Raw genomic sequence first — 25,917 nt, 5'->3', positions numbered from 1 at the left:
CCCTTCTCCACCAGCAGTTCTCCTGGAATAACGTTCAACTAGGACATGACACTTGAGAAAGATACGGAATATATGCACTTATCTGCAGAGAGAAACTGAGAACTCAGGAAGATAGTCATCACACAGATCCCTGGGGGAAAAAACAAGATAGTAAACAATATATTCAACCTGGATTTTGGTGCAGAAACCCAGAAATAGTTCATAAATGAAAGGCATTTCTGTCTTTTAAAAAGAGCAAGGATTCTGCTTATTGTTATAAAGCTCGAAAATAAAATTTTGCCCATAGGAAATGTAAGGTTGGCTTGTTTTAGTCCCTTCCCAGTTTCATTCTCCCATAGTTCATGCATAATCCTTTGTTCATTTCAAAGAAAACATAGAAACTTTGGAATTATAGAAGTTTAGAGCTAGAAAGGAATGCAAGGTCATCTCATCCATCTTGTTATTGAACAATGAGAAAAAAAGAAAAACCAAACCTACAACATCAGGAGGGTGAACGAGCCAGGATGAGAAGAGGAAATTGCTGAAGCCCTACATGTTCCCCTGCCAATGTGCTCTTTAGGTGCTGTGTTTTGGGGGGCCCTCAAGATTAAATTGAACAGAATCCCAATGAATATTAAGAATTGTTTGACAAATATATCTCCTTACAAGAGTGCCTGATGTGTTTTAAGTGTCTCACTTTACATCCTCTGTAACTATGCCTGCTCAGAAGCTATGTGGTTCCTTGATGGGGATGTTGAAAAGGAAATTTAAGCAAAAGAGGAGTATTTCGTATTAATACTGTTTCAAACAATATATTCTGTGATGATGTTACTCCAGACTACTAGAGGTATTTTTGCTGTTGTGCATCTTACTTTTAGAATGAGGTCAACATATTCTTTCAACATACTCTTCCCATTTCTATGTGTGTGTGTGTGTCTGTGTCTATATATATAACTCCTAAATTATAAATATGAGGGATGCTTTTAGATGTTTTCTTCTTTTGTATTCAATTTCTGCTTCTTTTCCCCCAAAATCTGCCTCTCAACACCCAAGATTTCCTGTCTCAGTCAGTGACAACAATGATCATCCAATTACACAAGAAGAAAAGTTGGAAAATATTCCAACTTACTCATTTCACGTTGACATTTTCAATTCACCAACAGGTCCTATTGACACTACCTCCAGCATCTCTCTGTGTATTTTTGCTCCTGTCCATCTGCATCGCCAACACCCTAACCATCATCCACCATCATCCGTTGTCCAGATTATCACAACGATCTCCTAACCAAGAAAAAGTTTCCCAGCTTTCATTCCTGACACTCCAACCTATTCCATTATGTCAGCCAAAATTACAGTCCAAATCAGATCAGGTCTCTTTTCTGCTTAGAGAAATCCTAGCTGTTTTCTGCCTCAAGGTCCCCATGCTCTCCTATTTTACTGAAATGATTTTTACATCCTTTACATAGATAAATCCTTTTCATCTTTCAAAGTTTAGATTAAATGTCCCCACTAAGGGTCCTTAACTAGCCATCCTATCTAAAATCCATCTCCCGATTATAACATCTCTCCTGTTCGTCTATTTCATAGTGTTTATCATAATTGATAATTATTTTATTTTTTTTTAATCTGTCTCTTCTACCAGAAAATTCAAGGTACCTGAGAGAGGGGCTATATTTGTCTCTTGCATCACTTTATCCCCATAGCAAATAATAAGCTTTCCATAAAAATTACTGAATAACCAAATAAATGAATGAAGAGGGTCAGTTGTCATAAACACTTGGGGCTATTTTTAAAGAGTTACCAATAAATGGAAATGGAAACTGAGAAATACATCTTGTGTAACACGTACTGAAGGCTCTGGGTTCCTTGTATGAGGGACAGTGACTTGACTGGTTTCTGGTTCCCAGTACTCAGCACAGTGTCTGAAACAGTACATAGGCTTGGGAACCACCTGCTCCACAAATGAACTAAGAAATGAATGATGGGAACTTAAAGCTAAAGAGAAATGGAATAAACCTTGCCATTAGGTTGAACAGCTTTGTGCCAGCACGAGGAGGGTGTTTTGCAGTTAACGGTATTGTTGAGGATGTTATTGTACAGCCAGTGATTAAGAGTTCTTTTATTAGAATTCATTGTTTAATACACAGAGAACAGGAGTCAGGCCTCTGGTCATCATTCTGCAACCTAGTTATGCTGGTGTCTTCTTTCGTGATTGTGAGCAGTTCACTCAACTGCTTGGAGTCTTCAGTCTTTCCTCTCTTTTACGCTGTGGCCAGGAATGCTACCATCCGATTGGTAATGAAGCGACTACTGCTAATTGCGTGAATTCTACTGCCGTTGTTGTTACTGACAGGAGTAGCAGCGAATTAACACCAAAACTGACAGCGGCTTTCTGACCTTGTTACATTGAAATGTGTTCACAGTTGTTGTGGAAATAAAACCACAGACTCAGGAAACACAGTGCTTTTCTTTACGTGAACTCTTAGTCCAGGAAGAAACGAGGAAGTCTGACCATCAACCAAAAACAAGGAGTTATTACACCTGAGCTCTTAATGCATTAAGCTTTAGGGAATCTCTTTTATTACAAGCAAAACCCCAGATCTCCAACATGCAACTATTCCAGAATTTGTTTAGGAAATGGCTGAAAAGGGAGGTTCTTGTACTCAAAGTAAACACACATCACAAGGTTCGTGAGAAAGATTCGAAAAGCACTTCTAGTATATTTGGAATCACAAGCAAGGTAAAATATACATCTGGAAAGAAATTCAGTTATACATTTAAGAAAAAAGGGGTCATGGTTTTCATTCCGAGGAAAAAAGAACATCAGTTTCAGCTTCCTGTCATTTTCAATCCACCAGCAAGGCATCCTGATTCAACCTCTAATGTCTATTTTGTGAAGCCCAGCACCTCTGCATCTCCACTGTCACCTCCCTATTGACTGATTTTAACTTTCTGAGTGTATGACATAGGCTTCCATTCATTGTTTGTTTCCCCTCATCCCATGGCAATGAAGGAGGTTATGTTCCAATCTCATTTTTGGAAGACAGAGTTAAGGCATAGTCAACAGAATGCCAAAGTCTGACCACTAACGAGCGTCAGAACTGGGAGTATGGTCAGTGGGCTACACAACAGCTACTTAAATCTGATAACCCATTTTTAAAAAATCTCTGTTCCATATCTTAGTAGTATAACATGTTTTAACCAAGCTGAGAATTCAGGTTTTTTTCATCTGAAAAGGTGAGAGGAGTAGTATTTCCCTCAGGTTCATTATGACAATTAAAAGCCACAATCCATGTAAACACTACCATAGAGGCTCAGTAAGACTCCATAAAACGTCTGCTGTTATTGTTAACAGGAATTTGTACCATGGCCTGTTGGATTCAAGGGCCTAGGCTGTTAACCACAAAAAGTTAGCAAAGTCAAAATGATTGCCCAGGAAATCCAGAGATTTCACCCTCAGCTACTATGCAGTAAAGAATAGAATCACAGTCTTTGTTCCAAATAAATAGGAGCTAATTTCAGCTTCCTGCCATTTTTAGTTCATCAGCAAGCCCTGTTGATTCTAACTTTTGTATCGATCTTGCATCTTCCAGTCCCTCTCTGTCTTTTTAAGTATTAGATCTGACCACATCTCTCTGAAATCTAACAATGACTCCATGTCACCTCTATAATAATATCTACACACAACCTACATGGCAGACAAGTCTTCATGACTGACAGACAGTACAGAGTCTGAACTCCAAAGTTAGACAGTCTAGGCCTGAATCCTAGCTCTGACAGTTACCCGCTGTGTGACCTTGGACAAGTTACTTGACCTTCCTGAACCTTACATGCCCCATCTGTAGTATGGGAATGAGGGTAGTAAAGGGTTCATAAGGCTACTTCAAGGACTAAATAAGTCAGCTCCTGTAGGACACTTAGGGTGATGCCTGGTTTGTTACAACACTCTGTTTTATATTTTACTATGATGTATGGTGGGCTAGTAAGATGCATTAGCAGATTCAGTTCAGTTCAGCTCAGTAGCTCAGTCGTGTCCAACTCTTTGCAACCCCATGGAGGGCAGCCCACCAGGCCTCCCTGTCCATCACCAACTCCTGGAGCTTGTTCAAACTCATGTCCATTGAGTCGGTGATGCCACCGAACCATCCCATCCTCTGTCAACCCCTTCTCCTTCTGCCTTCAACCTTTCCCAGCCTCAGAGTCTTTTCCAGTGAATCAGCTCTTCGCATCAGGTGGCCAAAGTATTGGAGTTTCAACTTCAGCATCAGTCCTTTCAGTGAACATTCAAGACTGATTTCCTTTAGGATGGACTAGATGGATCTCCTTGCTGTCCAAGGGACTCTCAAGAGTCTTCTCCAACACCGCAGTTCAAAAGCACCAATTCTTCAGTGCTCAGCTTTCTTTATAGTCCAACTCTCACATCCATACATGACCACTGGAAAAACCATAGCCTTGACTAGACGGACCTTTGTTGGTAAAGTAATGTCTCTGCTACTGATATATTGGGTTGTCTTCATCAGGAATTAGTAGTGGTCAAGCTACTTTTGTTTGGATGGCTCTGGGCTTTATCGTGAAATAAACAGAAAGGAAGATCAGACGGGTGAGCTCTGGACTGATGAGATGGAAAGAGAAGCGCCTCCAGCAGAGGTAAGAAGCTCACTGGAATCCATCAGCGGCGACTGCAAGTGGATGAGACATGGGGCAGCACCACGGTGGCCCTGGGACACCCAGGCGGGCCATCTGAGCGTTTCTGGTGCCATCCACAGGTCCTGATCTGCGTGATCCCAAGTGGCCCCAGTTCTGGTTTTCCTTATTAATATCACCATCTAGAAATAGGCTGAGTATGAGCGGGGAGGCTTCTGGATCTTCTGGCTGCCTGAAATATCCAGGAATCTTCTGAGTAGTAAACACATCCTTCTCAGGAAAAAAAAAAAAAAAAAAAGGGTTGGGTAGAATTGAGGGTCCCTGGGCCTTGTGCTCTGCCCCTGCCCTTCCCAAGAGGGAGCTGACTGACTGTTCTCCCTGCCATCCAAAACCTAGGCTCCCCTGCACCTCCCTTTACTCCTCCAGAAGCCTCCATTTGAGAACAGAGACCGTGATGAAGATAGAGCCAATCACCCATCACGTTCCCTTTGAGTTCACATTTTTCCCAGGACTTACTGTACTTACTACATTTATTTACTACCTTTTCCTAGTGATTTTTAAGTTTTGTACCATATATTCAGTCATATTTGTTTTTGAATTTTCAGTCCTTGTAAGCCTTAAGACAATCCAGACTAAAAAATCATAGCCCCTCTCTTTAGAACAGTTTTTATAATGCAACCTTTGAAAATATATCAAAATTGGATCATTGAGAGCAGAACATTTCTAAGGATTACAATCACGACTTGTAGTAGAGAATTATAAAATACAGTAGTTTAGTGGTGTACACTCTAGTATAAAGTGTTTGAGGGATAATGAGGGTTTTGAGGTGAGATAAAGGAATTCATAACCATAAGAAGAATGTTCTGGGCCCAGAAATGTGCATTGCCTTGCTTATCTGGCTCTTTCCTGTGTAAGACTGCAAGCTGTTGGTGGTGGGAAATTGTACTATTTTATTTCCTTTATTCTGAGTGTAGTTTAGTGTCTCACTCATAGTGGACCCTCAAAAAACATTGGTTGAAGGAATAAACCATGAGTGATATCAACACAAGCCTACGATGAGATGTCGGCGTGTTAGCAGAGCCTGCGGACGCCATCAGAGAGGAGAAGACAGACGGAGAAGCTGCACGCGCCGCCCAGTCTTCTCAGCTTCTGTGTCGTGATGTTCCTCGTTTGACTCCTTTACAAACAAAAGCTAACTTGAAGCATGCTATGCTCAGGACGATCATTTCAGTCCTGACTGGGCTGGGATTTCTCTGCAAAAGACCAGAAAGGAGAGGATTATTATCAGCACAAAACTCTCCTCTTCCCTGACGACAAAAGCGGATTCCTCACTCTTCATACCGTGGTCCAGGAGGCACCCACGTGGGCGTCACTGAGGACCTTGTAAGGGATGCACGACCTCAGGCCCCAGCTCAGATTGACAGAGAGGAAATCAGCACTGGGACAAGACCCCAGGGGGCTCATGCGTGCACTAAGTGCCCACAGGCCTTCAGAATCTAGTGATGTGTCAGGTGTGACACGTGGCCTCATGGTGAAATCACAGCAGGCTGTGGTTGTAAGCCTGGCTGACCAGGAAGAGGAGGGTCCAGTTCACTAAACTCCGGAAGACAAGATGAGGAACTGGTTTGAAGTGGGAGGGAGGGAGAGGCAGGGCGATGTCACTCGGCCTCAGAAAAGAGGAACTGTGTTGCCCACGCGTGGTGTGGGTCTGATCCTAATTATCAGGTGTAACTCACCTCCAATATCAGGAATCCACACATGCAGCAAGAAACTGCAAGAGAGGAAAAAACAAAACATTTAGGTTGGAAATGAGTAAAAGGAAATTACTTCGTATTTAGAGATGTTTGAACTTTTGTAAGCCCAGAGAGGCAGGAACTATTGTAGAGTTTCCTTGCCATCTGCCTGTAGCTACATCAGGTCCGTGGGCCAGATTCTGTCCCCTGGCCAATTCAACACATCTTTCGTTCCTGCTCTTTGCACATTTAATACCTTGAAAAGCAATCCTCTTAATATCATCTAAAATCCATTTTGGATATCCACACTGTGTAAAATGTGTGTAAAAAGCCTCTTAACACAATTGTTTTCAAATAACAGTGTCAATGTATTTTTCCTCATTTTTGTAATCATTATTACTCACTGGTGCTTATAATAACTCCATAGGAGACTAGACCTGAAATCTGTTTTGTTATGAGTTTTTAAAACCTTAGCCTTCACTGTATGCCACTGTGATTTTTTTTTTGTTTTTGGTAATGATTATGTCAGGTTCTTCTTGAGAAATAACACAAGCGTTCATTTTTCTTAAGAAAACAGTTTGGAGTCATTTACATTAACTTTGCCAAAATACGCATGTCCTGGGGGCCGTTTGCTAGTGGGGGTGAGGAGGAGAGCAGCAAACGCTGCTTGGGATAAGGCACCTTTGCGATCAGATCTCCCAGTGAGGTGAGAGTCGCTCAGTCATGTCCAACTCTTTGTGACCCCATGAACTCTACATTCCACAGAATTCTCTAGGCAAGAATACTGGAGTGGGTAGCCTTTCCCTTCTCCAGGGGATCTTCCCAACCCAGGGATCAAACCCAGGTCTCCCGCATTGCAGGCAGATTCTTTACCAGCTGAGCTACCAGGGAAGCCCAAGAATACTGGAGTGGGTAGCCTATCTTTTCTCCAGGAGATCTTCCCAACCCAGGAATTGAACCAGAGTCTCCTGCATTGCAGGCAGATTCTTTATTAGCTGAGCTATCAGGGAAGCCCCCAGATCTTCAAGGGTTCCCTGCAAATATTCATATATCACATTACTTCCCTGGGAAACAAGTTAATACGATTAAACACGTTTTACAGATGAGAAAACTGAAAGCACAGATTGGTCAAGAGATCTGCCCAAAGCCGTCACAAAGGTTGGCAGGAGGAGGGAGTCCTCACCCTGGGACTGTGCGCCGCTTGTCATCAGGTACCTGACCCCGGCATTTGTTTTATGAGGGGATGGGGAACACTTACAGTCCCTTAACCCAGCATGGAGTGTTGGTTACAAGGTGGGGGCTTTCCCTTGCTGCTCCTAGCCTCCTACAGTCCCATTCTGTGAATCTTCTGCCCACCTGGCTCTGAACCCCATCTCCTGCTGCCTCTGCCTCACAGACAGCGTCCGCTGGAGATGAGATGAAATGTATATTACAGCTGTGTTTGTGTTCATTCCGTATCTGAAAGGAGAGCTGACTTTTCTAAAAGTTTAAGACACTGTTAGAGGTATTGTTTTCATTGGGCTCAAATTACAATGTGGAGACAAAAATGCTCTTTTAATTTTTGTTAAAGGGAAGGCAGTGCATGTGTGAAAGTGTCTCAGTCGTGTCCAACTCTGCGACCCCATGGACTGTCCCCCGCCAGGCTCCTCTGTTCATGGGATTCTACAGGCCAGAACACTGGAGTGGGTAGCCATTCCCTTCTCCGGGGGATCTTCCCAATCCAGGGATCAAACCCAGGTCTCCCGCACTGCAGGTGGATTCTTTACCAGCTGAGCCACCAGGGAAGCCCAAAGGGAAGGGACAAACCCCACACAAATTTTGCAAGTTTTTAAACGACAGAGGATGAGATGGCTGGATGGCATCACCGACTCCATGGACGTGAGTCTGAGTGGACTCCGGGAGCTGGTGATGGACAGGGAGGCCTGGCGTGCTGCGATTCATGGGTCGCAAAGAGTCGGACACAACTGAGCGACTGAACTGAACTGAATGCTTAAAGACAGACCACCAGAGCTCCAGTTAAGAGGAGTCTGGTTTGCATTCTGACTCCCCATCCTGTCTAACCGTCTCCCAGGAGGGATGCCCCCAAACACACACACACACACCCACACAGGCAGCAGCTCTGCCCTCACCAGCCCTGTGCCAGGCCCCTGGGGAACTGAGGGCCACACTGCCATCTGAGGAGCTTCAGGGGTCAGGCTGGAAAGGGGGCGGCCCCTGAGGGGCAAAGGGAAGTGTGCATCTGCAGAGATGAGGACTGAGAACTAGGGTCCTTGAGGGGAGATGAGCCGGAAAGCAAGCTGGGAGGATGCTCAGTGGTCTTTGCTTCGGCTCAAACTGACTCAAACTCATTCTCTTTTTGCTTATTTAAAAAACATGTGCTGGTGTATAGCTGTGTTACAATGCTGTCTTAGTTTCTGCTGCATAGCAAAACGAATCAGTTATATGTTTACATATGTCGCCTCTCTTTTGGATTTCCTTCCTATCTAGGTCACCACGGGACAGCTAGTAGAGCTCCCTGCGCTATACAGCATGTTCTCATGAGTTATCTATTTCAAACAGAAGTTTACATTTACAACTTTAAACATAGCAGTAGTTTATGTTTAAACACAGCAGTTTATGTATATATGTCAATCCCAGTCTCCCAATTCACCCCACCCGCTTTTCCCCTTGGACAACATTAAAGGCACCAACGTTTGAACTGTAGGGGTCCCAAGAGAAGAATAGACAGAGAGTGGGTCTGAGAAAATATTTGAAGAGATTATATTCGAAAACTTCCGTAACATAGTCTCTTTTTGAAAACTGACTGCTTTCCCGTATAACCATATAAGCCACACAACCTTATATTTCTAAGAACGCTTTGAATCTAGCGCAGTTTTTCACCTTAGTGGATATTCACATTCAAGATCTTTCTTCTCAAGTCAGCAGAGGACCAGTCCCCAGGCTCCCCGCCTGGCTGACGCCGCTGACCCTTTGCCACGGCCGCCCCCGTGCTGTGTGGCTGCGGCCACACGGCGGGCAGCGCAGGCGGTTTCCAGGCGCCCCCGGCCCCGCGGGCGCGGCCACGCACACCCCGAGTCAGAGGCAGTCCAGCCCTGACTGTCCGGCCCGCATCGTCAATAGCCATAGCTATCGTTACTGCTGATTATAACAATAACTCTGAACAAAGCAAGAATCTCACTAACGATGATTATGAGAAGACTAGGAATTCTAAGCTAAAATAACAGCATAATTTCAGGTTTCAATCCTAACAGGCTGGAAATTAAATATGGGCCTCAAAGGCAGGGAATTGTATACAGAATGGTCGAGAGACCATTGTTTCTCCCTCATGTTGGAAATCCAGTTGAGAGCAGATTCAGGATCGCGAGTGTGTCTGCAATGTGGTAACAATGAACTTTTTCATTATTTTATTAGAAGCAGTTTTCATAAGATTCAAGATACTGAAATGAAAAACTTCCTGCAGTTCCTTTCATGGCATGGAAAACAGTAGGTATGTTAAAATCATCGAAGGATGATGAAGGTTTAGCATGGGGCACACTTGGAGAAGGAAATGGCACCCCACTCCAGTACTTTTGCCTGGAGAATCCCATGGACAGAGGAGCCTGGTGGGCTACAGTCCACGGGGTTGCAAAGAGTGGGATGCAACTGAGCCACTTCACTCACTCACTCACACTTTTAAAATTCACGCTTCTTCTCATATGCTTAAACAGTGACCTGTGCTTTGTATGTGCTCCTCCTTAAATAACTAATAAACAAATATGTAAGTAAATAACCACATATATTTAGTAGGGTAAATAATATTAATTGAGGTCTAAAAAATAATTCTAGCTACTATTTCATTTACCAACATGTGACACTATATAAAACACGAACTGGATAATGCCAGAAAACAAGCTTATAAGGGTCAAAATAGATATATTTTTAAAAAGCTAAATTACTTTTAAGGGCATATTAAATTCCTAAGGTTTTTCCCCTTTGCCTCTTCTGGCAGAGATGTCAAAACAGACTAAATGGAAAAATAAAATAGAGTCAGGAAGTGAGGAGAGCCCAGATAGAGGATGAAATGAACAAATCAGTTACACACACGGACATGCACACACACAAACGGTTTGGAAGTATCATTTTTTTCCTTCTTAAAAAAAATCCTCTTCTTCAAAATGTCTCCTTACGCTACCATAATCCCGCTCCTCTCCCCTTCTTTGCGTGTGAGATGCATAATTGACCTTCCTGCCTGTAAGTCTTTAACATTTACTCCTGAACAGATAAGAATCATTTAAGAAATAGGTTCAAGTGTAAATTCAGAACCCCGCTTGCCGAGAGGTTCTGACTGCGTGAGCTTGGGACTGGGCACAGATGGTTTTCTAACAGCACATGTGGAGGCCTGTGAGTCGGGCAGGCCAGGAGCTCCAGCTTGGAGAAACACCCTGACCCAGAACTGAGGCGGGCCAGCAGCTCATGGAGATCAGCTTCAGTGGGTGGCAGGGAATGAACCAGACAACTCAAAATATGTCCCCTGTAGATCTTCCTGATGAAATGTTTAATTAAAGCCTTGGCATGACCACTGACTCTTCGTGGAAGGTACACAGGCTCAGTAGCATGAGGGCTACATAGAGCATGAGAGAGAAATGAACAATTAGGGTGGGTGGATTTGAGAGCATCCATTTTTTTAAAAATTATTTTTCAAAGTCTACAATTGAAAAATCCTCAACTGGTTCTCACCAGTAATTTTCTGTAAAGTTTTATGAGCTAGAATCACCCCATCGAGTATCCAATAAAGATATCTGGGAAGAACAATTTAATGCCAAAGAAAAGCTTTCCTCAGACCATGTAAGGCCTTCCTCTTAGAGACAGGAAACAGCTTTCTCTTGCAGAGAAGAGAGTGGTTCAAAGGGTTCATGGCTGGCCTTAATTCAAAACTCATACTAAATTGGGCAAAATGTGGTCCCCGTGGAAGGGAAGGAAATTAATATTACAGTAGATGGTGTTGACTGTCTTTCTGAAATGGTTTGACTGGTGTGCACTCATAACTACTCTTTAAAGATTCTTTAATGAGGCATTTCCCGAGAAATTTTGATGAGAATCTGTGGTGGACAGATTGGTAGTATTTACGTACTTCTGAGGGACCACAAAGCTAGATTTGTGTGAATGGGTTACTTCCTATTAAATAAATGACTCTTCTTTCACATGTGTCATAACACTTAGACTTTGCTTTTTTCCCTCTACCCTCCCAGAGAAGTTTCTGTCTCTCCTATCATTTGTTGTTGTTGTGGTGAAGTTATTTTTCTTGACGAGTTCCACCCACTCACTGAATCTGAAGGTCTTTTCCACTGTCACTGCTGTGAATGCGCAAAGGGAAGCTTCCTATCGCAAGATCAGCAGCTCAAACGACAGCGTGATCAGAAGTGACATCACCGTGGTTTCATTAGCGATATTAGAGAACAGACTATTTTCAGTCATGCTTTTCACATCCCAGGACGATACCACTCCTTCTCTTCCCCCCCTTCCTTCTACGCATCTCTCACACGGAATCCTGGATTCCTTCTCAGGGTCTCTTTTCGTCTCTGGCCCCTGTCTGGTGTGAGGGTTCACATCTCCTCATTCTGCCTGTGCAGAACAGGGCAGAAAAAAAAAAAAAAAACAAAACAAAACCTAGTACATTACCACGACTGACCTGATAACTTTCTTTTCCCAGAATAAGATCTGAAGAGAACACAAGAAAACCACAGATACTAGAACTGATGAAGTCTACTTCCTGTGAATTTGTGTGGCATGTACATCAACTCTTACCCCCTTTGCTATTCTTATTCTTCATTCTCATAGTCACAGGATTTCTGCAATTGCTTGCGGCCCCTGCTTACCACAAAGCCATGATTATTTGACGTGATCGCCTTGGCCCAGTTCTTGTCCAAGAGCCACGGAGATGTGTGTCCTGGATCACCTTTTCATCCCACTCGCAGTGGTGATGAAATAGGTTGGTTTGAAACAGACGTGACCAGGAGGAAAACTCATCTGTGCTTGAACAAAGCTAACTCGGCTTTACTTCTGCAGGGATGGTGCTGTGTGCATGTGCGTGTTGGGGTGCACGGGAGGCAGTGGGGTGAAAGTGTGGGAAAAGTAAGAGCTCTGTGCCCTCATATCACAGCTCAGGGGTTTGGAACGATGACAACGGGATCTCAGTGCTGGGCTTTCTTCTGCCTCCTGGGTTTGTTTAGGTATTCCGCAGTTCAGTTCAGTTCAGTCGCTCAGTCCTGTCTGACTCTTTGAGACTCCATGAACCACAGCATGCCAGGCCTCCCTGTCCATCACCAACTCCCAGAGTCCAGCCAAACCCATGTCCACTGCGTCAGTGATACCACCCAACCATCTCATCCTCTGTCATCTCCTCCTCCTGCCCTCAATCTTTCCCAGCATCAGGGTCTTTTCCAATGAGTCAGCTCTTCGCATCAGGTGGCCAAAGTATTGGAGTTTTAGCTTCAACATCAATCCTTCCAATGAATACTCAGTACTGATTTCCTTTAGGATGGACTGGTTGGCTCTCCTTGCAGTCCAAGGGGCTCTCAAGAGTCTTCTCCAACACCACAGTTCAAAAGCGTCAATTCCTCAGCATTCAGCTTTCTTTATAGTCCAACTCTCACATCCATACATGACTACTTGAAAATTCCACAGTAGATCAAATGAAATCAGAAATAATGTCATCAATCCTCTAATCACTAATCCTCTAATCACTAATCCTCTAAACAAGCAAGTCATTTAGCCTCTCTTAGCTTCAACTGCCTTAAACTCAAAAGAGTTTCTTGATCCCATCTCTATTGACTTTTGAGGACAGGTAATCCCTTGTCCTGGGAGACTTCCCTGTACCCTGAGAGTGTTGACCAGCATCCCTGGCCTCTGAACACTCGATTCTGGTAGCACCCTTCTCCCCCACACTTGCGATGGTCTCCAGACTTTGCCAGATGTCCCCTAGGGAAAGGAGCTAAGGCATGTTCAGCCTCCATTGAGAACCACTGGTCTAAAATAAAGTGGTTAAAACTTACGATAACCTTGAGTTCTACAAGTGTAACATTTCGTGATTCTAGATCCACAGCACATGTCCTGAAGCTAAAGGCCTCTCTTTTCAATTCTTAACTTACACCAGTAAGGATAGGGAGAAAAGGTGGAGCTACTGAAAGAGTTAATGCTGGAAGAGGTGTATATTATTAACCTAATGAAGATTTAGCCCCAAATCAATGCAAGAGAGCCAGGTTCGATCCCTGGGTTGGGAAGATCCCCTGGAGGAGGGGACAGCCACCCACTCAAGTATTCTTGCCTGGAGAACCCCATGGACAGAGGAGCTGGCAGGCTACAGTCCTTGGGGTCACAAAGAGTCAGACACGACTGGAGCTACTGAGCATGTATGCATGCATTTGTTGAGAGCCTGTCTTACATAATAACAACAGAAGTCAGCATTCGTTGAACATTTACTGTGCTAAATGCTTTAGGGAGATAGCTCAGTTAATAGGTGAAGGTCAAACAAAAGTGTAATTATTAGCTCCAGGTTACAGAGAAGGGAAACTAAGGTTTAGGGACAATGAACAACTTGCCCAAGACCTCACTGCTAGTCAGTGGGGAACAAAAGCTCAGAGCCAGAACTGTCTGTTTAAGATCAGTGCCTTTGGCCATTACTCCATATTGCTTCACAGAGTAGTACACCAGGCACTGTTCACGCTTTTGATACTAACAGATTTCTTGCTTGTCTCATGATATTTATGAGGTAGGTTCAATCATTAGCCTCATATTTTTATATGTAGGGAAATTAGAGCAAAAAGAGTTCATGTAACGTGTCCAAGGTCACACAACTAGTAGGTGACAAAGCTGAGATGCCCCCCAGTCCATGATTCCAGCCCCTACCCTCTGCTGCCTTTCAACAGACAGCCTGCAGTACTAGACCTTGGGGCCCCACGAGCCCGTACACTGAGTATGCTTTTGGCATTGGTCAGTCTTTGATGATGCCCCCCAATCCATGATTTCAGCCCCTACTCTCTGCTGCCTTTCAACATACAGCCTGCAGTACTAGACCTTGGGACCCCATGAGCCCATAAACTGAGTATGCTTTTGGCATTGGTCAGTCTTTGATGAGGCTTTTTAAATGGTGGGAGATGTCATTAGTCTCTTTTCTGTAAATGAGTTGGTTCTGTGGAATAAGAACACTGAAATTATCACTGTTATAATAAAAGAGATTCTCTATGCATTTCTGCATGAAAAGAGAGTTTTGACTGCGTGTCTGCCTCTCAATCAAGGGGTGAGACATTTGAAACACTCTCACTGGGAGTGTTACCGAAGTCTGCAATAGCCATCCAGTTACTCTCTCGTCATACCTTAGTGAGGACTCACTATTCTAGAAACCATACCAAATGCTGAGGATACAGCCACGTAAGGCATGGTGCCTGCGAAGCTCCAACACTAGAAGAAAGAGAAAGTGAAGTCGCTCAGTCATGTCCAACTCTTTGCGACCCCATGGACTGTAGCCTATCAGGCTCCTCCGTCCATGGGATTTTCCAGGCAAGAGTGCTGGAGTGGATTGCCATTTCCTTCTCCAGGGGATCTTCCCGACCCAGGAGTCGAACCCAGGTCTCCCTCATTGCAGGCAGACGCTTTACCATCTGAGCCAAATCTATAGATGTGATTAAATGAATGAAGAAAGAGAAGAAGAAAGAGAAGTCTACCATAACAGGGCACTTAGAGAGGCACAGAGGGATCCGAAAGAGCACAGATTTTTTTAACTTGGGAAAACCCTAGCCAGGACAAAAAGAAGGACAACTTCGAATGATTGTAGAGAATTATCAGACATCCCAATTGGAGAAATGAGAATGAGGTGTGAGCAAGGAAGAAATTTCAGAGAAAGAGACATTATCAATTATGCCTGGAGACGGGTCCGCAGAGGATGAGAGAAGGCTAGAAAAGAACAGATTAGGGTAAGGTAGAGTCTTAGAATTTCACTCTAGGACATCTGGGCTCTTTTGAAGGTAAAATGGATTCATCAATGATTTTCAAGCAAAGGAGTGTCAGAATCAGATTTGTGTTTTCATCGGTGGAACTGACGAGTAGAGTTGACGTCTACCTAAGCGTCACTCAGACATTGGGCAGAGTTTTCTTCCTGGGGTGTCTCATTTTGTCAGACAAACATGATGACCTAATACACAGTAAAGTACTAATTTGACCCAAATTTTTCCGCCACTGCTTTACCTTGGGGCTAATTAAACCATCCAACAGGAGTCCTCCTGGGGTAAATTTCCTTAAACCATCAGGTCCAAGGAATGCAGTTATGGCTTCACCTTCTTTTCCCATAAAAGATGTCTCCTGGGTTTAACTTGTCCAAAAAACCCTGGTGTTGGTAAAAGTAAAAGCAGGCAGTGCCAAGAGCATTCCTATTTTACACCCACAAGGCAGTATTGTAGCCAGGTTCTCAGAGCGTTAACAAACACGCCCTTTTAAAAATATTTCTTTCTATGTGGTTAAAACACACACAGACAGAAAAGTGGCGGTAATCACTGAACTTGCTGTGACCTCACGGTCGTGGACAGAACCTGGGCTTGAGCTCCTCTTTTCCTCTTGGGCTACCCACTGAACCAGAGAAGAATCCAGCCGGTGGGGGTGGACCTCCGGACCATGGACTGAATGGACATCCACACAAGTGGATGAAGCCAGTCTTTACAAGTCATCAGATGAGAAGCAACACCACAAATTCTTCCTCGGGCTCATCTGCCCACCTTGCGATGACCACCGGGTAAGAAGGAGTGGTCACAGGGATGCACACTCAATTCTTACACTCTCCATGATTGTGTGAGCAGTCAATGAAAAGGTGTATCGTATCCAAGAATTTCTGATGTGTGCAGACTTAATACAACCTCTTTCATTATAACTCAAGTGGATCTGCTGACTGTCAGCTGCAAGAACTCTCCCAAATTCTTCCCCAAACAGTAATTCATGGTAGAGTTAGTTCACTGCACCACCCATAACTATAACTTACTTCATTTCTGTGAGGCTCTTTTTTCCTCTATAACATCAATCATGGAAAGAGGAGCCTGTAATTATGTAGCTGGAAGTGGGTCATGGCAGTTCAGTCACTACTGGATACTCTTCTCCATTTGATTAGAGACTTGTCTCCTACGCGTCTTGTGTGTGTGTCTGTGGGATGTGCGTGAGCTGGACTCCTCCCCACATCTATGTTTTGTCTCTTCCTCCTGATGGCCTCCAGAACTCTCCTGAGTTCTCTGACCTAACACACTTGGTGTCTAAGTGTACTAATATTGTGGATCCTTTTCTAATCAACAAAATCTGATGCCCTGCACCAAGAAAGAGAAACTTAGAAACGGGAAAGCACAACCTTTTCCCAGCTGCCACTCCATAGAGGTCAGCGGGCAGAATTTCTTACCAGCACTATTATGTCACCAAAGCCATATTCTCCCCATATTCGTCAGGGCCCTCAGCCAAGAATGTTCTTTGTCTAAGAAACCAGGCAAAAAGTTTTATTTCCTGCTAGGATAATACCTCTCCATGGCTGGAAATGCACTTCCTTTCTATGTTTTGGATATGCTTATATCAATAGGACATTTGGATAATCAACAGTCATCATTTCTAGTGAAACCACCCAAAAGGTAGTGCAATCAATTGATGTTTAAACTGAGCTCTATCAGCAACCTGATGAGTGATTTTTGAACAAAGTACTCATGTCAGCTTTCTGGATCTGGCTTTTCTCACTTGAGAAATGAAAGAGTTAGGCTAGAAAATGAGGTTTAGGACAATGAGTCATGATCTCAGCCATTCATAATTCTCTACTAGCTTTAACATTTTGGGGTCATTGGGTTTCTTTCAGAATCTAACAAAAACTATGGAAAAATAACACTGCTTAAGAAATTATGGAAACATTTCAGGGGATTCATAGACACTTTCTGCTCCCCTCACTGCAGTCTCTCTTTCTACTCAAGAAAAACCCTTCCCTGTAGCTCTGTAAGAAGGGAAAATTCTTCAACATGCCCAGGATGGATACACAGTGGGTACTCAGAAATGTCCCTTGAGTGAATGAATGAATGAAATCGACCCCCTGGTCGTCACAATTTCTTCTCTGTCTCCACCAACGCAGTCTTATGGTACCATCATTGTCCCTCAAAAAAATCATTTATTAAACATACACTTGCATTTATTGTTAGACTTCCTGAAAACTGAATGATATTTTAAGTTCTAGGGACTCTTCCTTACTATAGAGGCTGGGTCAAGACTGCACAGAAGTGAGACTGATACAGAAACCCATCAGTCCCTGTGGGGACTACTGATCACCAGGGCTTCTTCAGCTGCTTGGGGTGACATTCATTCATTCCTGAAGCTCTATATTTATTCAGAGAGGAGGATGTTTCAGAGAGAGGAGGGCAGTACTTACTCAAGGATATCTAAGCAGATCCCCTCAAGAACCCCAAAGAAATTCCTACTGAAGTTTGATACAGATTTCCAGAAGACTATAAAGATATCTAACTCATTCAAATAAATTAGTCCTTTCCAGAAGACAATGCTATCTTCTTATTTTTATTACATTGACTACCATATAATCTAAATTGATTCCAGTATCATTTGAAAATAAACATGTGTCAACCTCCTTAAATATTCAGCACAAGTGATAAAGAATCAGAGATTTTGCCTGTGAATTAAAAATCAGCCATCAGTTCAGTTCAGTTCAGTTCAGTCGCTCAGTCATGTCTGACTCTTTGCAATCCCATGAATCGCAGCACGCCAGGCCTCCCTGTCCATCACCAACTCCCAGAGTTCACCCAGACTCACGGCCATCAAGTCAGTGACGCCATCCAGCCATCTCATCCTCTGCCGTCCCCTTCTCCTCCTGCCCCCAATCCCTCCCAGCATCAGAATCTTTTCCAATGAGTCAACTCTTCTCATGAGGTGGCCAGAGTACTGGAGTTTCAGCTTTAGCATCATTGCTTCCAAAAAAATCAGCCACCATGTAGCATTAAATGGTGTTTATGACCCAGTTTATTACTAAGAGGTTTGGGTGAGAGGCATTTCAATTTTTTTAGCTGTGTCAACAATACCAGCCAAATGCCACCTTGATATCTTATTATCAGAGCTTGGCTTTTGACTCACCTCAGAAAAACCTGGCATAATCTGTGTATTACACAAGCACCTTCCAAACGCAGGCGCCCTAACGTGGGCGGGAAGTCAGTCCAAAGCAGCTGCCCTGGACTTGGGGCTCAAAATCCCTGCAGGAGGACACAGGAGAAATAGAAGCTCTTCCTTTTGGGCTTTAATTATTCAAACTAGGTCCTTAAACAAACATTCAGAAAGAAACTTGTCTTTTCTGATTGATTCCAAACACATGTTGAAATAATTAAGCCCCGCTGCTCTTCTCCAGTACCCACACAAATGGAGGCAGTCTAGGCAATCAATGTGTGTTCCAGTTCCACCACATTATCCTTACTCAGAAGTTATTGGTAGTGACTGATTAGCGCACTGGTGTCTCCAGTGGACAAACCTCCTAGCATTCACGCCCTGGTATATTCACGCTCTTTACACAGGACGCTATGGTTGAACATGTGAGTTGCGTTAATAGGACCTTAGCAAGCTTGATGTGAGCAGAAGGTTGATAAGTGCTTGCACACTGAGTCTTGTCTTCTTGAATGCCCCATCTTGGAAGCCCATGGCCTTGGAAGCTGCCATGGCCTGGCTCACTGCTAACTGATGAGAGGCCATGTAGAGAGATGCCCTGGCAGAGGAGAGCCTGTTCTGGAGTCTCATCCACCAGCAGATCTCCCAGCTGAGTGCAGCCTAATAAGCAATCTTAGCTGTGCTCCCCATTTTAGTTAATGGGGCTTCCCTTGTAGCTCAATTGGTAGAGAATCTGCCTGCAATGCAGGAAACCTGGATTCAATTTCTTGGTCGGGAAGATCCTCTGGAGAAGGAAATGCAACCCACTCCAGTATTCTTGCCTGGAGAATCCCACTGACCAAGGGATCACAAGCATCAGATAGGACTCAGCGACTAAACCACCACATTTTAGTTAATACAGAATACATGTATCTCATGTATATATAAAAATATATAGCAACGAATATATATGTAAACATTGGGAAATGAATGGTAGTTCTTGTTATTTATTAACATAAAGTTCAAACTTTAATGTCCATAGTAGGTAAAAAATTGTCAAAAGTAGATTGTGCTTGAAATAAATAAAAGCTTTGAATAAGATTTGCAAAATTTTAAAGAATTAAGAGATGAATGTTTATTAATGGGCTCTGCTCAAACCTAAAGATATTAAGTGTACAAATACATTTTAAAATTGAAGTTACTTTTAAAGAATAACACAATTTTATTACTTTGAAAACTTGTATTTCCTGTTAAAGGATTATAGGCCTAAAGTTTTTCTTTGTTTTCTACTAAAAAATGAGTTTAATTTGATATTTTTTCTACTTTTATTAAGACTCAAATATAAACTAACCAATTGATTAATAATTTTTTCTAGTTTTGCTTCATTAAAAATAATTTCTACTTATTCAGCGATTGCTAAGTGTCAGGTATTCCTCTCGCTTCTTTCCATGGATTACCTGATCACACATTTACAAGGGAGTTAGAACGTTCTTTCTGTTTTGAGGCAAAAACTAAGGATCAGAAGGAAATTTTCCAAAGTTCACAAAGTATATATATGGCAAAGTCACTTCCAAGTGGTTGCCTTGGAGGTTTCTGTTCCTCTAATTCCCTAAGCCAGGGACCAGAGAGTTTTTTCTGTAAAAGACTAGAGATGAGTAAATGTTTCTAGCTCTGCAGGCCTTGCAGTCCCTGTGGCAATCAACCACTCAAGGCTGCCATCATAGGGATGACTTGAGGGAACAGCACTGAAACCTGTATATCACCATATGTGAAATAGATGAGCAGTGCAAGTTCGATACATGAAGCGGGGCACTCAGAGCCAGTGTTCTGGGAAAACCCAGAGGGGTGGATGGGGAGGGAGTTGGGAGGCGGGTTCAGGACAGGGAGACACATGTACACTCATGGCTGATTCATGTTGATGTACGGCAAGAACCATCACACTATTGTAAAATAATTATCCTCCAATTAAAATAAATCAATCAATTAAAAAAAAAACCAGCAGTGGGCTGCATTTAGCTTGCAGCTATGGCTTGACATCAGCACGTTTTGCTCCCACCGCCAGCACCCCTGAATGATAATCAAACTTGGGTTCAAATCAGAACCTGCATGACTTTTTGAAACAGGTTATTGGGACCCTCTCATAGTTTGGGGCTGGATGGGTGGAGGCTGGGCCCAAGAACATGCACTTGTGTCAGCTTTTCAGGGGATACTTTTCAGGGGATGCTGCAGGAACAAGGGGCCCCATGGAGAACTGCTGCTCTGAGGACAGGACCTCAGCGGCTGACTGCAGATGAGATCACCATTCTAAACACCCAAGTCTGTCCTGCTCCAAGTTTAGTGGACTCAAGCGTCCCGGCATGGTCATTGTAATCGAATTCTTGTCTTTATCTCCTCCTCCTCTTTGTTTTATTCTGGGTGGCTGAGGAGGTTGTGTGGGTCAAGAGTGGGAGGAGAACTGACCAGGAGCATCATAGGGAAGGTTGGACGTCGATGGGAAGCACCTGTCTCTCCTGCCCATACCCTCCCCGTGTGCTTCCCCCTTCTCCAGGGCTTAGACATCAAACACTTGTGGAAAGTTTTCATCTTGTCTTGTACAAGACTCACACATTGCATACCTAAGCCCCTTTTGTGTGTGATATTTAAAGTGAACTTTGAAGGTTATGGACTTAGGATACATAACGTTCCAGAACAAACCTAGCTTTCTGCAGAGGCAACAGTTCAGTTCAGTCCAGTCACTCAGTCTTGTCCAGCTCTTTGCGACCCCATGAACTGCAGCACGCCAGGCCTCCCTGTCCATCACCAACTCCCAGAGTTCACCCAAACCCATGTCCATTAAGTCAGTGATGCCATCGAGCCATTTCATCCTCTGTCGTCCCCTTCTCCTCTTACCTTCAATCTTTCCCAGCATCAGGGTCTTTTCCAATGAGTCAGGTCTTCACATCAGGTGGCCAAAGTATTGGAGTTTCAGCTTCAACATCAGTCCTTCCAATGAACACCCAGGACTGATCTGCTTTAGGATGGACTGGTTGGACCTCCTTGCAGTCCAAGGGACTCTCAAGAGTCTTCTCCAGCACCACAGTTCAAAGCATCAATTCTTCGGCGCTCAGCTTTCTTTATGGTCCAACTCTCACGTCCATATAGAGTTGCAGAGGCAACAAAGTGCAGTAAATCTTAGTTCAGGCGTGACCCAAGAGAAAGAGACAGTGCTCACAAACCTGAGCGTACCTGTGGAGGGAAAATAACACTTACCATACACTCTCACAAAGCAGGGGGGGAATCAATAGTTATCATTTCTTTACTCTCCACAGTAACCCTAGAGTTTGGACGGTTATATCTCTGAGTAGTTAAAAGCAAGGATTCCTGTGTCATAACAACCATGAGTGATTCCAGGTCATCATGTTTATGACCCTGTGTATGATTTTGCCCCCTCCTCTCTCTATCTATAAAACAGGATTTGATTGCACCTTCTTTAAAGGGTTATGTGAAGACTCGGTGAGTTAATATGTGGATAGAGACTGGCCACATGGTAGATACTTTTTAAAATGCTGCATATCATCACCATCATTATTATTATTAGTCTGGTATTCAAAATTTAGACAGAAGTAAGAATTACTGTAAACGGATGTGGCTTCTAGCTTAACAGAGAGTGGACAAGTCCGTTAACAGAGCTGCCTGAAAATTTTTTAGAAAAATTCCATAAACATAGAAGAATTTCTGGGTCAGAAAAATGAGGAGCCCCCAAAATTTCACATATATTTTAAAATCATTCACAATAGATTTTTCCTTTATGTGATTGGTCCTCTAAGTTATTCTCACACTCACAGGTGATCACTGTTCCTGAGACTCTCCATAAAAATAGTGCATATTTACAGAAGTAACATATGTGGAAGGCCTTACAATTCATTACATTTTTCATGCATTCCCACATTTGATCCTCACAACACTCAAATAGTGCATATTATTAAATACATTTTATAATTGAGGAGACTGCATGTGAGAGAGAGGAAGCAATTCATTTGAAGCTATATAATAGATGTAGCAATCACTGAAGCAAGATTTGAACCTGGCTGTGGCTGCCTAAGGGAGCAGAGAGACCGGGCCGAGCAAAAGAGCATCCAGTCCCTTTGACCAGGACCACGGCTGAGGAACATACACCAAGAGACGCCTGTCTCCAGAAGCACAGAGAACTGTGCCGGCATGCAGGCTCACCAAAGAAAGGGCTTCTGTGAGAGAGGACAGGAGAGAAGAGCTGGGGGAAAGCCATGTCTGTGTTAGATGAAGAGAGGGCAAGAGCAGACCAAGCAGAAGCAAGACGGCCTTGGGTGTAAGCCATGTCCTTGGAAGCAAGAGAATATTCCCGTGGCAAAATTCAAACTTAGGATGACTCCCTCCCAAAACACACATGCCTCTGGAAAAAAATGTGAAAGAAAGAAAATCCTTATGGTGAACAAAAAAATTAAGTGATTTATGAAAAAACTGAATAGAAAAGTTGTTAGAATAATTTATTATTTATCAGTAATAATAAATGGGGAAATCTCACTCTTCCTTCATCACGGCTCCTCCAAGACTCTAGCTACTTAGCTAAGTAGGACAGAGGGGAAGGAGAGCCTGAGGTAGCTGGGAAAATATTAAGGGAAAAAAATTTGTGAAAATAATTTTACAAGCCCTTCTGTTTTCCAACAAGGGGCATATCTGTCCCCGGAGCCGGGCAGCTGTGCCTCGCACGGAGCAAGCCATTAGGGTTACAGCTCCCAGAAAACAGCTTCGCACAGCTCTGATTGCACGGGGCCCTCTGGGGTCCGCTGCAGGTTTGGTTTAGTTTCATGGTGATTTTATATTTCCTGTTCGAGTCTTTATTAGTTTCATATAGATACATAAGCACGAGGGGTCAAGGGGGAGGCAGAAATGCAAGACGACAGAATGGAAGTGCTAAAGTACCGACAGGAATTTAAGGAAACAAGCGTGCGTGCGTGCCTGCGTGTGCGCTGGTCCTGTCTGACTCTGCGACCCCGTGACTGGGGCCCACCAAGCTCCTCTGTCCAGGGAATATTCCAGGCTAGAACACTGGAGCAGGTTGCCATTTCCTTCTGCAGAGGATCATCCCCACCCAGGGATCCAACGTGGGTCTCTTGTGTTGGCTGGCAGGTTCTTTATCAGCTGAGCCACCAGGGAAGCCCTAAGGAAATAAAGTGAAAGTCGCTCTTTGGGACCCCATGTACTGTACACTCCATGGGACTCTCCAGGGCCAGGATACTGCAGTGGGTAGCCTTTCCCTTCTCCAGGGGATCTTCCCAACCCAGGGATCGAACCCAGGTCTCCCACACTGCAGGTGGATTATTTACCAGCTGAGCCACCAGGGAAGCCCTAAGGAAACAAGATGGTGCTCCAGTTGTTGGGACCAGAGGGTTGGCACCCAGGCCCAGATATTCCAAGCAGAGAGAACCCATTGCATCTCCAAATTTGTCCTCCCTGCCCCTTCTTCTGCATTTGAGGACTGTTTTGCCAAAGGTCTTTCCCTGGTGTAGATGTCAGGGATGGAGAAAAGAATACACACAGAGACCAAGGTCATCCTCAATCTGTTTCAGCTGATGGTTAAGAGTAGGGGCTCAGGGACCAGCCTGTGAGTCCAGGGCCTTTCACTTTCTAGCCAGAGAATCTGGGACACAGTGTCCTCATCCCCTCACCTGTGATGTGGAAACAACAGTAGAACTTGACCTGTGTGTGTGTGTGTGTGTGTGTGTGTGTGTGCATAAACTCTCAATGATAGAAGAGAAGCAAAGGAAAAATTATAATATGAGATTTTTGAGTATACACATAAATAATATATGTATGTATATTTAGAAAAGTGCTAGCACACAGTAAGCATGATAAACACATAAAGCACTTAGGGCAGTGCCTGCCACGTAGACTCTCAGTAAACGCTGTCTCTCGGTATCACGGTTATTATTAGCATTGCTCTAATGAGACATTGATTCCCGCAGCTGGTTTGCTGCGGGTCAGTCTCCCTAGGTGCTGTCACACGTGTGCCTGGTCTATTGCCCTTGGGTCACGGTTCAACCATACAGATAAGCACAGAGAATGAAGGCCAGTGGCTGTACATTTATTCAAGGTAAACGACTCCATGCTTTTGAAAGGGAAGACTTCTTGTCTAAGGCCGTGTTCCTCACGCTTTCACGTTCATGACAATGACTGGGGATCTTGGCACAATGCAGCCTCTGACTTAGTTGGTGTTCGGGGACCAGCCTTTGCATTATTGCTGGCCTTGAGACCATACTTTGAATCAGAAAGGAATCTAGAGATGAATACTCATCTGGGAGGCAGACAACCCGGGCTCATGCTACGTCTACAGTTATATCAACCGCTGTTCTATAAAAGTCACTCATTTCCTTCCCCCGGTCATCTCAGCAAATGAGCGCTGGATACTTGCAAAAACCACAGGAAGTGTATCAGGGATTGGAAAGGTGACGGGGGCAAAAATCTCCTGCTCTCAACAGACTTTCACCTGATGGCGCAGACTGGCGTGCCTACACACAGATGAGCACCAGCCTAGACTGGAGGAGGAGCCACAGGGTCCTGAGGAAGGCAGCCCACCCCCTCAGCCTGAAGAAATCAGGCCAGTGGACACACTTCACCTTGCTTTCCTCAATTTGTCTTTCTGCAAAATGGAACTAACGTTCTTGCCACCTGGCTTTTAAGACATTAAGGGCATACTGAGTGCATTCAGATAAAAGGGCTTTTGCAAAACTCTATGTAATGTTTGTTAATATTGGCAATAAAATTAATGTTCTACTTATGAATAGGTAACTCATTTGGAGTGACTCTGCTTCTTATTCTACATAATTTGAGCCTCCAACTGTCACTTAACCACAGAAATAAAATGGCTGTCCTCAGAGGCTTCCCCAGTGGTTTAGAATCTGCTTCACAATGCAGAATTACCTTGAATAATGCTTCACAATACATCATGAGAAACGCTGGGGTGGATGAAGCACAAGCTGGAATCAAGATTGCCGGGAGAAATAAATATCACTAACCTCAGATATGCAGATGACACCACCCTTATGGCAGAAAGTGAAGAAGAACTAAAGAGCCTCTTGATGAAAGTGAAAGAGGAAAGTGAAAAACTTGGCTTAAAGCTCAACATTCAGAAAACTAAGATCATGGCATCTGGTCTCATCACTTCATGGCAAATAGATGGGGAAACAGTGGCTGACTTTATTTTTTAGGGCTCCAAAATCACTGCAGATGGTGACTGCAGCCGTGAAATTAAAAGATGCTTACTCCTTGGAAGGAAAGTTACGACAACCTAGACATTATATTAAAAAGCAGAGACATTTCTTTGTCAACCAAGGTCCATCTATTCAAGGCTATGGTTTTTCCAGTGGTCATGTACGGATGTGAGAGTTGGACTATAAAGAAAGCTAAGCACTGAAGAATTGAT

At 43.7% G+C, this 25,917-nt stretch overlaps 1 long non-coding RNA gene across 2 annotated transcripts; it reads right to left on the bottom strand.

The window, feature by feature from the left end:
• Nucleotides 1-1,789: 1,789 nt before the first annotated feature.
• LOC129645060 (uncharacterized) lies at nucleotides 1,790-18,677 on the bottom strand. 2 transcript variants are annotated; one of them, XR_008711151.1, is made up of 4 exons: nucleotides 18,480-18,677; nucleotides 6,360-6,394; nucleotides 5,678-5,876; nucleotides 1,790-4,893 (listed from the first exon to the last, which is right to left on the bottom strand). It is a non-coding gene; the product is annotated as an uncharacterized LOC129645060 (long non-coding RNA). The 2 variants fall into 2 exon arrangements; XR_008711150.1 differs by lacking the exon at nucleotides 1,790-4,893 and having other exon boundaries at nucleotides 5,554-5,876; nucleotides 18,480-18,676.
• Nucleotides 18,678-25,917: the final 7,240 nt, after the last annotated feature.

This window comes from Bubalus kerabau, chromosome 2, assembly GCF_029407905.1.
Source record: "Bubalus kerabau isolate K-KA32 ecotype Philippines breed swamp buffalo chromosome 2, PCC_UOA_SB_1v2, whole genome shotgun sequence".
NCBI lineage: Eukaryota > Metazoa > Chordata > Mammalia > Artiodactyla > Bovidae > Bubalus > Bubalus kerabau.
The sequence above is the reverse complement of the archived record's forward strand: the minus strand, read 5'-3'. Positions and strand labels throughout refer to the sequence as shown.